This window comes from Meriones unguiculatus, chromosome 3, assembly GCF_030254825.1.
Source record: "Meriones unguiculatus strain TT.TT164.6M chromosome 3, Bangor_MerUng_6.1, whole genome shotgun sequence".
In the NCBI taxonomy this organism is placed as follows: Eukaryota; Metazoa; Chordata; class Mammalia; order Rodentia; family Muridae; genus Meriones; species Meriones unguiculatus.
Window position 1 is genome coordinate 150480513 of NC_083351.1, and position 14677 is coordinate 150495189.

The 14677-nt window shown below is 45.6% G+C and overlaps 1 protein-coding gene across 6 annotated transcripts in view; it reads left to right on the top strand.

Moving 5' to 3' along the window:
- Cracd (capping protein inhibiting regulator of actin dynamics) overlaps nucleotides 1–14677 on the top strand; it is a 206504-nt gene that overhangs the window by 146285 nt on the left and 45542 nt on the right. The gene's annotated exons all lie outside the window — the stretch shown is intronic.

Consider the following 14677-nt stretch of genomic DNA (forward strand, 5'->3'; position numbering starts at 1 on the left):
GTATCCTCAACACATCCCCCTCCCTCTCCATGTCCTGTCTCTGTCCTCTGTCACTGTCTCTCTGTCTCTCTCTCTCATAACTCACTGAGTTCAGTTGGTGCTGCCTGTTGGAATGTTGGCCGATCTTGTTGGCTTGGTCTTCTGTAGATAGCCATAGCTCCATAGCTGCAGTGAGTGGACAAGTGTCATGGCCTCATCATGTCCAGATGAGCATTTCACAACACTCCTCCCTATGTTCTGGCTCTTAAATTCTTTCTCTCTCTTCTTTCTCAGCGTTTTCTGAAACTTGAGGTTGGGGGAAGCTGAGTATTCAATATAGCACTTTGCTATTAGGAATATCTGCATTAGCTACCGACCACTGCAGAGAGCATTTTCTCTTGTTGAGGGCGGCACTAATCTATGTGTATAAACGTAAATATATTTTTTGAGACAGGGTCTCACTCTGTAGTCCTGGATGGCATGGAACTTACTATGTAGACTGAACTAGTCTTGAACTCACAGATATCCACCTGCCACTGCCTCCCGAGTGCTGGGATGAAAGGTACACAGCATCATACCTGACTTAAACATAAGCATGTAGAAGACAGTTTAACCATATGTCCATTTAGCAAGAAAGCAGTAGTAGATTCCCTCATAAGGCCTATGGCCTCCCAGCTGTGAGCTTTTTCCCAGCTGTGAGCTTTTGACCAGTTTTTGTGGTACCAGGCATGAATTTCCTCCTGGGTAGGAGGCCTCAAATTCAATCCAAAAGCAATAGGTTACCCCATAACGTCTGTGCCGCTACTGCACCAGGGAGTGCATCTTGACGGGCAGATCAGTGTTGTATCATACAGGGTCTGTTTGATGCCATTGACGGCTTTTCTCCTTGAGCAGCTTGTGTAGTACCTTCTGGAACTGTGAGAGCTAGCCAGCAAGTGGCAAGTTTTCAGGTCGGTTCCATCTCGATTTCGCTATGGTGTATAATCTCTTTTGGAGCTCACGAGTCCTAGCCCATCAGTCCTGTGTGATAAAGTTCTTCTCTCCCAATAGCTTTTCTCCTTTTGGCTCTATTTCCTGTATTCCAGGTCTTTGTTTAGCTACTTTCTATGATTGGGCAGCTGCTGAAGAACAGCCATTCGGGGCTTTCAGAGTCACAACAGAGCAGAATCCTCCTCCTTAGCCAGGAGAGCTGTCCCCACCCGCAAAACACCCGTAGTATATGTGGGTGAGCTTTCGCATGGATGACACACAGACAGCACTTCAGAAAGTATCCTGGGAGGCTGAGGACTGTGAACATGATGTTTCCCCTGGCAGGTGGGTGTGGTTGAGGATTCTGAGCAGCGCACCCAAGGAGATGGATGAAACATCACAGGAGCACCAGAATGGGTCCAACCTTTCTGGCGATGGGGCTGTGGGATCCCACGGGAGCATCCTTGCCTTATCAGCCTGACACGGGCCCTTCTCACAGACAAACAAGAACACATCTGCTTCCCCCTGAACAGTCGTGAGGACAGCCAGTGCGATTTGTTTTCAGAGAACTTTCTTTTTCTTTCTTTCTTTCTTTCTTTCTTTCTTTCTTTCTTTCTTTCTTTCTTTCTTTCTTTCTTTCTTTCTTCTTTCTTGTTAATGGGAAACACTCTCTAACTCTGCTTGCTTTGGGTGAGCTGGAGCTACGGTTCAGCCAGAAGTAGTTAACTGCCTATCTGACTCCTGTCACACTTTGGTAAGGCTCACGATGGGTATAGACAGGCAAAGGACAGCCTGTTTGGTGAGCACAGCTTTTAATTTTATTAATTTATTGACTTATGCAGTGCTGGGGTTGGAACCTGGGGCCTTGTGTGTGCTGGCCAAGTGCCTTCCATTGAGCTGAATATCCCAGCCATCATTCCTTCATTCGTTCATTCATTCATTTGTTAATTCATTTGTTCGTTCACTTTATTTTTGAGACAGGGTTTCTCTGTATAACTCTGGCTGTCCTATCGTCTATTTATTTGTTTATTTTTTAATGTTAGATGTGAACTGGAGGGCTGGCTCTGTGGTTAGTGCACACGTTGCTCTTGTAGAAGACTGAGATTTGGTTCCCAGCACCCACCTGGCGGTTAGCAACCCTCTACAACTCCAGTTCCAGGGGGTCTGATGCCATCTCGTGGCCCTTGCAGACACTACATGCATATGGTACACAGATACACATGCAAACAAAACACCCATACACATAAGATAAGAACTAAATCTTTTTAAATGTGCAATGCACATAAGACACACTGACCATCACTAAAACATGAGGAACCTAACGTTGGCCGTTACCTTCTAGAGGCTGCCTGATCCCTGGGCCTCACAGATGTCTCCTGGATCAGAGGGGAATACCTCTGAACATCTGTATCCATGCTCCATGCTGGAGCCTCTCCAGCACACCTTCTGAATTCAGTGAGGGAGTCAGGAAATCCCTTATTTTGCAGTTCTGGAAGCCCTCCTTTTATTCCACAGAAGTGCCTGTCACTTCTGTGTGTGATGCCCCGCAGAAGTCACCTGTTTATCTGCTTGTCGAGAACACGTTCGCAGGCCGGCGAGATCTGATATGTCCTAGAATAAAGGCAAAACAGGATTAAGAAGACAATTTATGTCTGCACTGCTCTAAAACTAATTGGAGCTCCTTAACACTTCTGTGTGCTACAGACTTCCTCCTGTTTTCCTCCTCGTCCTTTCTTCATTTCGCCTCCATGTATTTTGCACACTTCCCTCTCTGCTTCCTTAATGCTGCCCATGGGTCAAAACAAAACCACCTATTGATTTAATGACGTCTTAATCCTAGCTAGCACTTCAGTGATTAATGGTTTGGAGAGACTTTCTGTATGCCGGGCATTACGATAAATAATTGAAACGTGGCGTCTAACTTAATCCTTGCAAGTATGGCTATTCTTTTTTTTTTTTTTTTTTTTTTTTTTTTGACAAGACGACAGAAACTGAAGATATCATGGAACGTGCCTGAAGTCTCAGAGCTAGTCAGTGAGAAACCGGAGACTCCAGTGCGGTTTTGGACCCTGGAGCTCGCTCGTTTCTGGTGGAGGAAGCTTTGAGACCAGTGGCCTGTCTGAGATAGACCTTTGGCCTTGCAAAAGGGTAGGATTCTGGGTAAGGAAGCCTGGTTTGAGCCTCATCTTGCCACCAACTAACTGTACAATGCCGGGCAAGCCAGCTCACCTCACTCAGACGGTGTTTCCAGCCGGTGGTGTGGAAAATCACCCTGAACACTGCGCGCGGGCGCAGGGTAATCCTTTAGGCTGCAGGTGGACAGAAGCTGGCAGTTTATTAGTGTTGTTATCTGTGAAGAAAGTAGCACTCACCCCCTCCACAACCACCTTCATTTCGTATGGGTGGGTTTTGAAGCCCCGCCGGGAACCTACCACCAACGAATGTGCGTAAAGCAGTCGTTCTCAGCCTCCCTAATGCTGTGACCCTTTAATACAGCTCCTCTTGTTGTGGTGTTTCCCCCCCCACCATAAAATTATTGTCATTGCTACTTCATAACTGTAATTTTGCTACTGTTACGGATCATAATGTAGGTATCTGTGTTTCCCAGTGGTCTTAGGTGACCCCTGTGAAAAGGTCATTCAGCTCCCAGAGGGGTGACGACCCACAGGTTGAGAACCACTGGTCTGAAAGGCTCCCCAATCCATCCTTGTTTTTGTCCTATGTAACTGGAGGTCAGCAACAAGCTCTGGAAAGCTCCACGTGGTGTGTACAGGAACATAAGGCAGGGTTTCCATTGACCAGTTCTAGAACAGTCTCTTTCCATGTCCCTTCTAATACCCAGATGCTACATAGGTACTTTAGACATTGGTCTAGAGAAAGGCTGGTGGAGAGGAGCAGAGGATCCCTCCACAATGGCTGCCAGTGTGAGTGCCTGTGTGTCCTGGTGGCTGGATGTAGGGCTGGGAACAGAGCAGCCTAGGCTCTTCTCCCACCTGGGATCTTACCACATTCAGCCCCCCAGAGTAGAAATTACCGGCAGCATCACTGACACCCCCAGCTTCCAGACATCAGCGTTTGAAAAGTGCGTGACAAATACCAAGAGGGCTAGGGATAGAGATCAGGGGTGGAGGGCTTGCCCAGTGTGTGTGTGAGACTGTAGGCTCCATCTTCAGCATTTCTCAAGTAAACAAACCAGATTTTTTTCTAACCAAAATGTGAATTTTATACTGAATGTAAAACATGTACAGAAAGTAAACATAATACTTTCAAAAAATTAGAAAACAACAAAAAATGTTAGTTTTGTTTGGTTGGTTGGTTTGTTGTTGTTGTTTCAGGGGTTGTTTTGTTTTATGGCTTTGGTTTTTCTGAAACAAGGTGTCTCTATGTAGCCTTGGCTGTCCTGGACTCACTTTGTAGACCAGGCTGGTCTCGAACTCACGGAGCTCTGCCTGTCCCTGCCTCTCCAAGTGCTGGCATTACAGGCATGGGCCACAATGCCCGGCTCATAATACTTTCTCAGAGTTTAAAACGTTTCATGTAAAGCCCCAGCCAAGATAAGCATGTACTAAGATCCAAGTTTAATAAAGCTCTCTTCTTTCTGTAATTAAGAAATGGAGGACTTTTTGGCCTTTAATTAACCAAGGTGCACGAGGCCAGAGTTAGCATCAGCTCTGATTTCAGTGGCACCAGAAACTCCGTTTAACCACTCCAGTGGCTGTCAGCCCAGTTTTTTATGCAATGCTTTCTCATCTTCATTTAGCAAGAGTGCCTGTCACACAGGCAACGGCTCTTGTGGATAAATGGTTTCTGACCCTTGTATCTTAATGAGATGTGTGGCCATTTTTCTTAATGTTTTACAAACGTTATAATTTTTCCTAGCAGGGAAAAAAAAGTCTCTGTCAAATTGTGTGTGTGTGTGTGTGTGTGTGTGTGTGTGTGTGTTGTGTGTGTGTATACTGTGTGCACACATATTTGTACTGGAAACCAAGCTATCATGAAGTAGTTCTCCCCTACTTTGTATTCCGTTTTTATCTCGCCTACTTATTTTAAAGAGAATGTTGCGCATCACCCACTAGATCGGTTGCCATTCAGTTCTCCTTAGTCTAAAACCCACCTCTCTTCCCTGGGCTTCACACACCCTCAGCTCACCCTAGCATGCACACGCACACACATGCAATACCACTTCCTCTGTCGTCATCACTGCCACTAAAGTCTGGACTTGGGAGTAGTGAGACATGCGCCGGCTACTGGCGGGAACTCTTCCCCAACCCCTGCCCCTAGCGAGGCTCCAGTTATGCCTGGTGAAAGAAGAGAGTCATGAACACGGCCGTTAGGAACTCTGACGGGGCTTTGGCCTCGGGGAAGGGCCCCTCTGACCCGGGCTGTACCTCAGCGGGCAGAAGCCGGGGCAGAGGGTGTGTTCCCAAATATGCAGTAAGAAAAGCAGGCAAGCAAAAGGCAGGGTTTGCACGAAGCAGAATTGCTGTGACTAGCACTACCTCTGTATCACTGTCTCATAAACCCAGGTGTTTTATGGCCTACCAGACTTTGCCCCTGAAGCCTCCCAGGAGCCCCAAGTGGTTACTGAGCGCCCTGCTGCCTGAGGGTGTTTGAAGGCAAGTGTTGTAGTTTCTTTTTAATCATTGCAGTGACGAAATTACCTTATAGAAGCAATGTAAGTGGGGGTGGGAGGATTTACTTTGCATCCTAGTTGGAAGGCATAATCCCACCACGGCGGGAAGGGGCTGGAGCAGGAGCGGGAGGGGCTTATCACGCTGCAGCACCAGGCAGGGAGCAGGCAGACGAATGCTGGAACTCAGCTCACTCTCTCCTCCTTTTCTTTTTCCTGCAGTCTAGGACCCCACCCTGGAGGAGTGGAAGGGAGATGGAGGTGGGGATGGTGCTACCCACATTCAGGATGGGTTTCCTTCCAGCACTTTCAGAAATATTTCCACACATAAACCCAGAGGTGTCCTACCCAGGCAACATTAAATCCAGTCAAGTTGATATAGACAGTTCACCATCAGGGCAGGTCCGCATATTTGCCCAGATTTTGAGTTCCACATTAGCTACTGTCAGCTTCACAGTGTCAGGTCCAAGCGTGGGCCTGACACAGGGCAGACATTTGCGTTCTGAGACTGTGACCCTCTTCTTGAAAAGGAGCGTTTTCTTCCTAGAGTAAGAGACCTGGATCCTGCCACCAAGAAGTGATATGAAATGACTCAGCCTCTTTGCCAGTTTGCAGATTCTGCTGTTTCCTCTCTCAGGTGCCAGAGGTCACTTATTTTGCTGAAGACACACAATGGTTAGAAAGCCAGCATACTCTAGAGACAAACCAGGGGTGGAGAAGGCACAATGAATGTAATGGATACTGTAGGAAGTAACAAGTTTGGGGGGACCAGACATAATCTCGTCTCACTTAGTGTTCTCAAGAAACAGGTCCCGGGGGCTGGAGAGACGGCTCAGCGTGAAGAGCACCGTCTGCTCTTCCAGAGGATCTAGGTTCAGTTCCTAGCACCCACCTGGCAGCTCACAACTGTCTGTAACTCCAGTTCCAGGGGATCCGACACCCTCACACAGACCTGCGTGCAAGCCAAACACCAATGCACAGAAAATTAAAAAAAAATTAAATGATGAAAATAAGAAATAGGTCCTAGAATTGACAGCTGGGAGGGGCGTATATTTCCTACTGTTGCCTCATTGAACGTCTGCAGGAGAAAGTAAAGTCCTCACAAACTGCGAAAGAAGACAGACGGGTGGCTGGCGACCCTTTCCCAGTCTCTCCACTTCAAAGAAAAGATTTCTCCTTGCTTCTAAGAAGAAGTAAACAAAGCGTAGTTTCTCTATCACTCTTGGACTCAGTGGTGTGAAAATCAAGAGCAAAAGAGAAAGTGTAAAACCAACCCCAAATCCCCAGCCAGATTTAGGTGACAAAAACTAGAGTGTGTGACAGAGACTTCAATTTGCTGTGGTCGTTTGGAATGCCTGTGGTCCTGGAGGGGGTGGGGGAAGGACTCCCCCCCCCTCCACTGCTTGGGCAGTGTAAAAATACACAGGAAACATGAACATTTTGAAGGATCCACAGTCAGCACAGGTCAAGATGCCATCTCAAAGGCGATTGCTAACACAGCTTCAGCCTGTCTGTGAACCGACCCACCGTCCTCTCTGATGATCCCAGACTTTCTTGGTCAAGGTTGAGCCAGTCCTCTTAACACATCAGACACAGAGATACAGTCTGCCTGTCTGTCTCTCCTACTGGTTTTATTCTCTGATTGAAGCTCCTTCCTTGCGGATCCCGTCTTATCCGTCAGTGTGACCAGCTGGGCCCGGAGCAGACCCTACAGGGGTTTTTAGTGTGTAATGTGTAGCGCTCCTGTGGCCTTCCTGCGTTCACAAAGGTGGCAAGTCAGCTTCTCTGCTGATCTCTGTTCACAGTCGATCGCTGACTCAACACCTTCTGAACCTCAAATAGCAGAAACTGGCAGCGATAGAGGCCGCCTCCCACTCACCTTCCATCGTGTGGGAGAGATGTGTCCAAACACGGAGGCTTCGCATTAGAAATCCTTTCTGCCTCTGCTGCTGTTTCTAAATATTTGATTTCCCTTGTGAGTAGTGAAGCGTATGTAAAATGTCATTCTGACAAACCGACGGAAAATACCAGAAATATTAAAACTCGATGTGGCTTTGAGGGATGAGAAAGGCAAAAGACAGAAGCAGTTACCGTTTTCGCTAGTGAGTCCTTGCCTGGATGTGAGTGAGCGCAAGCGATTTCACGAGATTATGTTAAATATAGAGTTGGTCTAAATCAATACATGTTACTAAGACAGAAAACAAGGTAGTGAGCAAAAGAGCATGTCACTAAACCCCAGTGTGTACACTGCAGCCTCAGCGCTCAGGCAGAAAGAGGTTAGCGTGTGACACACACACACACACACACACACAGACAAAATTGATCAGAGTTAATGACAACTCCCTAGTTCTCTGTAAGTGAAATTTGGTGTTTTTCCCCAAAATATTGGTGCTGAATTACAAAAATACTAACCCAGAGTTAGGGTGTAAATCTAATCCTAATTTTGAATGGAACTTAATTTTAAAGTGTAGCACAACTTTACAGCTATAAAGAAATGATTAAGGAATGCCTAAATACCTGAACAAAGCCAGGTGTGGTGGCGCAAACCTTTAATCCCAGCACTTGAGGGGCAGAGGCAGGCAGACCTTTTGAGAGTCTGAGCTAGCCTGGTCCACATAATGACTGAGTTCCAGGACAGCCAGGGCTACATTGTGTATGTGTGTGTGTCATATATATTTAAATATATCATATACATACATGCATACCAAATGCTTATGTATATGTGTTAAGTGATAGATAGTAAATATGACACTTTACATGGATGAAGTGCTGACATTTGCTGCAGCGAGGCACCGGAAGGAGGGTTGCCTGAAATCAGGTGGGAACCTGCAACAACTCATGCTCTGCTCACAAAGACAGCGGCCTGAAGTGACTAGAGGTTATGGGTCACTCTTGTATGAGTTTTGTCTTATCTCTACACACCTCCTCCATCAAGGCACGGTTTTCTGCCCTCACCTACTGCGTCTTGTGGGTGAGATTGCATTCATCCATCAAGGTAGGACAAATTTACATTTTTCAAAGAAAGTGAGATTGCAGGACTGATGGAGAGCACGGAGGAACCCGTATCCTTTATCTGTGCTGCCAGTATCCCAGAGGCCTTTGTAGAGCTGGTGCAAGTTCATGAATACTGATGTCTTCCAAAAACATTGTGTTCGGTTACACAATGCTGGCTTGAGCCCACACGCATTTAAATATACCTCTGCGACTGGGAAAGAACTCTGATCTTGAAAACCCATGGGCAGGAACAAATTATCTGTATTATTGAGCGTCAGGCACTATGTGGTATTCTGCAGGTACAGAGGGAAGGGAGGGCATTCCATCTCATCCCTGGTCTTTCATTTGTGCTGGGGACCCCTGCCGTGTTCTAAAGGGATCATGGTACTGTCTTTTCTTCTCAACATGGCAGCAAGTACCTTCTTCCTTCCCCTGCTTCCTCTGGAGAAAGAGAAGAAGCATCTCGCTCCTCTTGTGACCTGACAAGCTGCTAGGTTTTCAGCCCACGGCTCCCTGAGAGGAGAATCCTAGTCCCTGTTTTGCCGTCTCATGGCCTGGTTGTGCAGAGTCCAGGTGACATGCTGCCAGCTCCTCAGTCGTGTCAAAAGTATCCCAGGACTGTGGGGTCTGGTACAGATGCAGTGTGCATCACAGGGTGCGTTCAGTTATCTTTTTAAACTTGGAAGTTCCATTTCAAAAGGGTGTTCAAATGTCTCAGGGTAAGAAAATTCCCTCAATTAGTAGAATCTTGCCTGGTAGACAATTGTTGTATACCATATCTTAACGTATCTATTTACATGTGAGTGTTTGCAGAAGTTTACATAAAACTTATTTAACCAGTGAAGCCGAAAATATTTCAGTTAATTCTCATGTTTACAGCGGAGTGTGCACTGGAGTTTCAAGGAATGAAGGGTGTGTGTGTGTGTGTGTGTGTGTGTGTGTGTGTGTGTAATACAGGAGTACTTAGAGAAACTAAAAGACATAATGAAGTCTGAATGTAGCTCAGTAGAATATTTGCCTCAGATGCAGATGGTCAAGAGAAGGGTGTAGAAAAAAGGCAGTGGGAGAGAGGAGGGAAAAAAGGAAGATTCATGAAGACTATTGGTCAAAATGAGTTCAGAGAAACCCACTGCAGTCAGTGCCTGTAATCCTGGCACCTGGGAGGCGGAGGCAGAGGCAGGAGGATCGTCACAAGTCTGAGGCCAACCTGGGTTACACAGTAAAACTGTCTGTAACATTGGAGGAACATGAGGATGGGAAGCATGAGGACAAGGAGCAGGAGCAGGAGGAGGAGCAGGAAGAGGAGGAGCAGGAGGAGCAAGAGGAGAGAAAGTATCTTTTTTTTTTACATTGATTTATTCTTTAATGCCAAGATTTATAACAAAGTACTTAAAAGTCCCCTTTTAGTTGCTTGTTTCTTTTCACTCAAAGCATACTAAAGTCAAATATGTGAAGATACCTATAAATGCTCAGATCTGATCTATGACGTGAAGATTAAACACTCAGTTGGTACATTAACTGTCATTTTGTCAAGAAGCATATGAGAAATAGGTTATTAGGACAGTCAAAAAAAGACGAAATTTGGCTGGAGAGATGGCTCAGCTGTTAAAGGCTAGGCTCACAACCAAAAATAAAAGTCAAGTTTCTTTAATCCAACCAGACTTGAAGAGAAGCTTCCAGATACACACTGCCCATCCTTCGCTCTGTGGAGAGCAGTGGCACATTAGGGACAAAGATGTGCGCTTCCTTTTATTTTACCTGGACTCTTAGAAGTTCTGGCCCTACAAACCTAGTGTCAACTTTTGGGAACCTCAGATTCATACATTTATGCTTAAACTGAATTGAGACATCTGTTTCTCAGTTGGAGGCATATCCTAGAACGCAATGCAGCAAAGTCAGATGCTTTAATAATTTTAGGAGAAAAGAAAACATAAGAATTGTTATCCAGATGAGCTGGACACAGTGGCGCACACCTGTAATCCCAGCACTCCCGGAGGCAGAGGCAGGTGGATCTCCATGAGTTTGAAGCCAGCCTGGTCTACAAAGTGAGTCCAAGACAGCCACGGCTACACAGAGAAACCCTGTCTCAAAAAGAAAGAAGGAGAGAGAGAGAGAAAAAAATGAGAGAAAAAGAAGAAACAAAGAAAGAAGATAAGAATTTTATCCATATGAAAAAGGAATCTTATTTGATTGACTTTCCTGGTGATTTTTAATTTTTAGGGTTATCTATATAAATTAGTGACTATGAGATCCAGGCCTCTGGTGATATATGACCATGTCCATGAAATATGGATAATGAGCACTTCTTTAAATGAAAAAAAAAATCCCTCAAGCAATTATTGGACAACAAAAATAATTTAATTCAGTACTTGGGGAATGAAAATCACTGTGATCCTAAAGCAGCATGTACGCATCTTTAGGTTCTTTCGTGCGGAAAATTAAAGTAGAAAAGTGCTGAAATATTAAGAAAATGTGGCACCCCGCCGCTCACCCGTGAATTCAGTCTTAAAGCTAAAGAACGGTGAGTATGTGCAGAGGCTGGGGGGTAGATGCTAGTAAAAGACAGGATTGGCATTAAGGCCAAATAAATACTCTTGTTTTTTGGAGCCCACACATTTAATCCCTAGCTGTGTCTTCATAGCCAGTGAACACACGAAGTTACTAGTGACAACCATTCTCTTCTCTCTCCCCCCCGCCCCCCAGCCCAGTCTACCCAAGACCAGCAAGGTCTGTGGTATAAAATGCTTGGCTGTCATCTCAAACACTCAGCGTTGGGGAACTGGCTGCTGAACTCCACTCCATATGGCCGTGTGCTCACGTTAGCTTTGCAGGAGTGTGCTGTGTTTGCTAAGTTGCTGAAAGTGCTTTGTTTCTTTCGTGTGTTGGGAAAATTAGCAATAGGAGCTACTGCTGCGTGTCAAGAAAATAGTGACTACCAGGGGCTGTTCCCTTAAGCCAGCTGATTTTACGGAGTCAACTGCTAATGTCCCTCAAAGTCATAGGTTTATTTAATGGATGTTTATAGAAACTTGTCCAGATTTACAGCAATAATCTTTGTGGCAGGGAATTGCTGCTATGTTATAACTAGCTTTTGGGGGTGTGGGAGGTCTTATATTTGAGAATATAAGTTGGGAGCTCTAATAAGATTATGTAACTCCTGCTATGAGTTAAAGAGTGGTATGCTCTGCACCCACAAAGTCATAGCTGCCTAAACATGAGCTGAACAAGGACAACAAGAGACATGTTTATGTGGTTCGGGAAAAGCCCAGGAGGCCTCAACCCTAACCAAAGAACTATGGGCAACTAAGGAGTGCTGAGTGGGAGAAATAGGCTTCCCAGGAATTATCCAATACCGAATGGTTCAGCCTGAAAACATACACACAAGAACCATTCTACAGACTAAGCAGGTTGTATTTATGTGTGTATTCACGTATGTACATACATATACATATGTAGCAAGAATTAAAGAAAAAAGACTGCATTTTGATTATGAACTTGAAGAGCAAAGAGGGATAGATGAGAGGGCTTGTAGGGAGAAGGAAAGAAAGGATGGGGGACATGATATGATTATGATTTTAATCTCTAAAAGAAATAATTTTAGGAATTCATACTCTACTATAATGTCACTTTATGTCCTACTGTCTAAATGTAGGATAGACATCAGTGTCATTACTCAATCTTCTCAAAAATTAATCTTAGAAGTTTAACAAATTTAACAGTAGAACAATCGTAAGGTGAACTTCTAGACTTAATAAATAATGATATTTCTGATAGGAATTATGGCAGGCTTGGGTGTTCTGCGTCCTCCTCTAAGGAGAAGATGGTGTTATGAGGACTAAGGGTCTTCTCTCCTTGTCAGAAGGCTTGCAGTCCAGTGGACAGTGGGGTTACATTTTCCTGCTCCTTTCCCTTCGTGATAAATACCAAGGCATTGCTGAAGCAGCATTACCGAGTCCCGGAGAAGGGCGCTGACTGACACTTGGACTTTGATAGGCCTTCCCGGATGATGGCTGCACGCGTGCTCTTGATAAACCAAGGTCTTAAGGTCTTAAGGTCTTAAGCACAAAGCTTCTCGGCACTCCCCCAGCGGGCTGCCCTGCAGGAACATCTGTCCACCACTGGATGCCCACCCAGGGATCCACGTCAGGGCCACTGTGTCCCAGCGTCCTCGCCAGGCCGTCGTCGTCATGTCCTTGCCCTAGTGTTCACTGCTCTGATCACTCCTTCAACAGTGTGACCCGCACAGTATTTTCCCTGGTGACTTTCAGAACAGTTAGACAGTGCCAAGAACCTCTGGCTAGCGCTCGGGATTACATTAACCTCTTGGTTTCATATGCAAGGCGCTTGTCCAAAGACTAGCTTCTCGTTGTAATATGCTCCATTGGTTCCAACTCACCTGAACATCAGCAGATCCACCTTAACACTGCATCATGATATAATTGTTCCTTATTTATAGATTCTAAGCATAATCTACAGTTCTTTGCTTTGCGTGGAGAACTGGACTGTGTGCCCATGCCGACTGTGTGCCCATGCTAGGGCCTAGACATCCTAACTGGTGTTTTTGTTTTTTTTTTTTAAGGATTTATTAATTATTTATTATATATACAATGTTGTGTTTGCATGTATGCCTGCAGGCCGGAAGAGGACACCAGCTCTCAGTATAGATGCTTGTGAGCCACCATGCGGTTGCTGGGAATCGAACTCAGGACCTCTGGAAGAGCAGCCAGTGCTCTTGACCTCTGAACCTTCTCTCCAGCCCCTAACTGGCGCTTCTAATTTGATAGAAAGTCTGAGCTTAGGGAGTTTTGTGGTGGGAAGACAGTAGACCGTTTTGTAAAGAATTATCCCCTGAGGGTAAATGGAATATACTCTAAGTTTTCGACCATTTACTGTGATGCTGCCCGATCTAGAAATCAGCTGCCACTTAGCCTGTCTTCAGCCTTGTCATCCACTAGTGTCATCAGTGGCTAACTGGAGCTTTAAATTTGTGTGTGTGTGGGGGGGGGTGATTTTACTCTTGAGAGCAAAGCAGGTGTCGAGATTGTCACTAAAACATCTGCTCCTGTATAAAGAACCCTTGAAAACATATACATGTATGAAATCAGACCCTCATATCTTTTTTTGTTTTGTTTTGCTTTTAGTTTTATATTAATTACAGTTTATTCACTTTGGATCCCAGCTGAAGCCCCCTCCCTCGCCCCTCCCAATCCCTCCTCTCTCCCTCCCCTCCTCCTTCCCTCCCCTCCTCCCTTGCCCCTCCCCCAGTCCACTGATAGGGGAGGTCCCCCTCCCGCCTCAGGGGTTGGTGATCAAAAAGCCAGCCTTTTTAACCTGTTGTGGGTTTTTTTGAGACAGTCTCACTATGTAGCCGAGGCTGGCCTGGGACTCACTGTGTACATCAGTCCCTGCCTTCAAGTTCACAGAGATCTTCCTGCCTTTGCATCCCGAGTTCAGAAAGTTAAAGGACTACGCGGCCACACCTGCCTTTGTTTTTACCATCTTAAAATCTGATCTTAATCGTGTTGTACATTTCTCCTGTCTTACAAACCACATGTACCCTTTCTAAGGACACACACACACACACAAAGCACACTGGATACTATAGACATAAGACATACGATAGGTTAAAAATGTAATCTTCAGGGTGAGGTCTGTTTGTGCCTCTACCACCTAGTGTTGTGGCTTGGCGTGAAATGGGTTGAACCACCGCTTACTCACTGCAGTTTCCTTTGTGCTTTGTCCTGAGACAAGGTCTCACCCTGTAGCCTGGCTAACTAGAAACTCCCTATATAGTCCAGGCTGATCTGGAACTCAAGTAACACGCAGCTTCACCGTGTTTATGAACGCTCAGTAGGGTGACAGCTGGGACTCATCAGGAAGAATGCAGTGCTTACATGAAAAGCTTTTCAGGTGAAGGGTTTACACTTTCTGTTCCCTGGTAGAACTGGAGTGAAGTGAAGGAATTTGTATCCAAAGGAACAGAGCGGAAGGTACTCCTGAAAACGCCAAGTTTGGCAGAGAGCCTCAGCCGCTTGTGATTTGGTGATATGTGGGGAGAGGTTCATAGCAGCTGCTTGGGGTCTCTTCATTGGAAAAATTTAAAGG